Genomic DNA, 3,930 nt, shown 5'->3' with positions numbered 1-3,930 from the left:
TCTCGTGTTCCAATCTAAATCCAGCGCCGCTCCTCTCCTGTTCCAATCCAAAACCAGCATCGCTCCTCTCCCGTTCTAATCCCAAACCAGCACTGCTCCTCTCCTCTTCCATTCAAAAACCACCACCAGCGAGTGAAGGTGTTGTGGAGAAGTAGATCGATGGAGGAGTACAACCAATACATGAGGATCGCAGACGGTGACCCTGTGAAGCTAGATAGGATGTTGGAGATACAGTCTTGGTTTGACAATAAGGACCAACTAGCGGTGACAGCGACATCCATGGCCAAATATCTGCAACAGAGCGAAAAGGAGGCGATACTCCCGGAGGTTGTCGCGCGGGAGTGCATAGAGCTGCTCCTCTGGGCCATGGAGCAAACAAATTCACCGAATCCGATCGTGAGGGAGCAGTGGTGGGAGTATCGATCCCAGATGGAGCATCCACCAGAGATTGAAGGATCGAGCATCTACAGGGTGCCGTTTGTGAGGGTGTCGTGCCAGAGCGAGCCGGTGGAGTCTTCGTCGACCGAACCCAAGTGCAAGAGGAGAAAAACAGTTGGCCCGATGACTCTTCCCCGCCATCCTCTCCCTCGCCGTTCACATTGTCTCACGGGGTGCCTGTCTGCCGTCGAGGAATAGGAGGGACGCCCCCCCAGCCCAATAGTCGGGCAGGTTGTGAATTGTCAGGAGGAGCATAGGGTTGTCAGTATTTGCAGATTTTGAATTGTGTTTTGTGTTGTGTATTTTGAGAGTACTTTCAAATATGAATGTCTTTTGAATTTCAGATTTGCAGTATTGAGCATATGAAGTATTTTATGAATTCTAGAGATCTATTTTTAGCACTTAAAAAATGTAGTTTCATAGGAGTATAAAAGTGTAGACAATGTGATTCTCAGAGAAGAAACTGCAAGTTCAAGTTTTAGATAAGAAACTCCAAGTTTAGTCTCAGATAAGAAACTGCAACTTTTAGAGGCAGAGCATTTATATTAACACGACCTTTTCAAACAGTGTTAACATCATGTTGGAAATTTTATTCCTGGTCGAAACTGGAACTACCAGCCAGTTAACATCATGCTAATCAACATTCATGCGTAGCACATCTTCATATGATGCACAGTCAAAAATATATGTTATTTTCAAAATGCCCACACAATGTCGAGTGTGGGAAAAACAGAGAAAACAAGGGACGAAGTTTTGGCAAGTGTTGGACATGGTGTGCGTAGATAACAATTGTGACCCACATGTCAATAAATGTAGAGGCAAACATTTTGGAGATATTTTCTCTGCACATGTGGAATCGAACCTAGGCGGAACAGCTGTCGGGTAGTGTCACTCGGCCACTAGGATAGTTCAGTTGTTTCGTTACTAATAAGGCACTTCCTCTGGTGGTGATCTGCTCCTCCGCCTTTGTGCGCTCGCCGCAACGACGCTGTCTGCCATTGTGAACATGTTGAACAAACGAGAGGAATCTGGAGAGGACTGTACGTGGAGAGGCGGACAGTTGAGACCCACCAGGACTATGGTCGTATGCAAGCATGTGCCTCATCGAAAAATACTTCCTCCTAATGCTATACTGACGTTGGGGCCCACATGTTTGTCAAGATAGTTACATTTTCTAGGTGCTTCAAGGTAGTTACTATAGGAGATAAATTCACAACGAGGCCGGGGAGCTGGCAGGTATCATTTATTATCACTGGGGCAACAAGTATCAGCTAGGTTTTGGGCTGCCCCATCTAGGCTTTCTTTTTAAACATGTGTAGCCCACGACCTCTGATGGGAGGTCCATAGGCCTGTTTGTATTTTCTTGAGGGCCGTCATGTATCGACCGGCCTATGGACCTCCCATACAAGGTTTTATTTTTCCTGAAACATCGGCAGCGCAATTTATGTATTTTTTTGAAGAAAACGTAGAGGTCTGTTCTATTTTTCTATATAAGAATAGGAACTCCTGGTCCAACTTATGTTTCCCTTCTAACTATATTATATATATTTAAATTATTTTATATGTTATTAAATATTATTGTTATTGTCATCATATATTTAACAGATACTTACATATGTAAGAAAACAATATCCCACATCTTATTAACTTATAAAAATAATTTATTAACAATAAAATCCTGGATTTTTTTGGCAACGAAAATCCTGGTGATTCTGTACAAAAGCTTGGTAAGATTTAAGGACCAATGTAATAATAAATAACTTATTATTTAAATATGTATATATAACAAAATGCTCAGCCCCTGTTTATTTTTTGATAACATTGCTATGCCCACCCTTGTTGGGGAACGTAGTAATTTCAAAATTTTCCTACGCACACGCAAGATCATGGTGATGCATAGCAATGAGAGGGGAGTGTGTCGTCCATGTACCCTCACAGACCGTTGAGCGGAAGCGTTATAACAACGCGGTAGATGTAGTCGTACGTCTTCATGGTCAACCAATCTTCAGCACGGAACGTACGGCACCTCCACGTTCAGCACATGTTCAACTCGGTGATGTCCCGCAAACTCACGATCCAGTAGAGCTCGAGGGAGAGTTTCGTTAGCACGACGGCGTGGTGATGATATTGAAAAAGCTACCGTCGCAGGGCTTCGCCTAAGCACCGCTACGATATAACCAAGGTGGATTATGGTGGAGGGGGGCACCGCACACGGCTAAGAGATCAACAGATCAATTGTTGTGTCTTTGGGGTGCCCCCTACCCACGTATATAAAGTGGGGAGGAGGAGAGGGCCAGCCATGGGAGAGGCGCACCCAAGGGGGGGGGCAATCCTACTCCAAGTAGGTTTGCCCCCTCCCTTTCCTATTCCAAGAAGGAGAAGGGGGAAGGAGGAGGTGGAGAGAAGGAAGGAGAGGGGGGCCGCCGCCCCTTCCCCTTGTCCAATTCGTATTGGGGCAAGGGGGGCCGCGTGCCACCTCCTGGCTGCCCTCTCTCTTCTCCGAACATAGTCATCCAATATATCGATCTTTATGTATCGACCATTTCAAGACTCCTCGTCATGTCCGTGATCATATCTGGGACTCCGAACTACCTTTGGTCCATTAAAACAAAAAACTCATAATACCGATCGTCATAGAACTTTAAGCGTGCGGACCCTACGGGTTCGAGAACTATATAGACATGACCGAGACATGTCTCCGGTCAATAAACAATAGCGGAACCTAGATGCTCATATTGGTTCCTCCATATTCTACAAAGATCTTTATCGGTCAAACCGCATAACAACATACGTTGTTCCCTTTGTCATCAGTATGTTACTTGCCCGAGATTCAATCGTCGGTATCTCAATACCTAGTTCAATCTCATTACCGGCAAGTCTCTTTACTCGTATCGTATTGCATCATCCCGCAACTAACTCATTATTGCATTGCTTGTAAGGCTTATAGTGATGAGCATTACAGAGAGGTCCCAGAGATACCCCTCCGACAATTGGAGTGACAAATCCTATTCTTGATTTATGCTAACTCCACGAACACCATCAGAGACACCTGTAGAGCACCTTTATAATCACCCAATTACTTGTGACGTTTGGTAGCACACAAAGTGTTCCTCCGGTATTCGGGAGTTGCAGAATCTCATAGTCATAGGAACATGTATAAGTCATGAAGAAAGCAATAGCAGTAAACTTAAACGATCAAGTGCTAAGATAACGAAATGGGTCAAGTCAATCACATCATTCTCCTAATGATGTGATCCCGTTGATCAAATAACAACTCATGTCTATGGCTAGGAAACTCAACCATCTTTGATCAACGAGCTAGTCAAGTAGAGGCATGCTAGTGACACTATGTTTGTCTATGTATTCACACCTGTATTATGTTTCCGATTAATACAATTCTAGCATGAATAATAAAAAATTATCATGATATGAGGAAATAAATAATAACTTTATTATTGCCTCTAGGGCATATTTCCTTCAGTCTCCCACTTG

This window comes from Triticum urartu, chromosome 7A (assembly GCF_056163025.1).
Source record: "Triticum urartu cultivar PI428250 chromosome 7A, HENAU_Tu73, whole genome shotgun sequence".
NCBI classification, from domain to species: Eukaryota; Viridiplantae; Streptophyta; class Magnoliopsida; order Poales; family Poaceae; genus Triticum; species Triticum urartu.
This window is presented reverse-complemented; position numbering follows the sequence as displayed.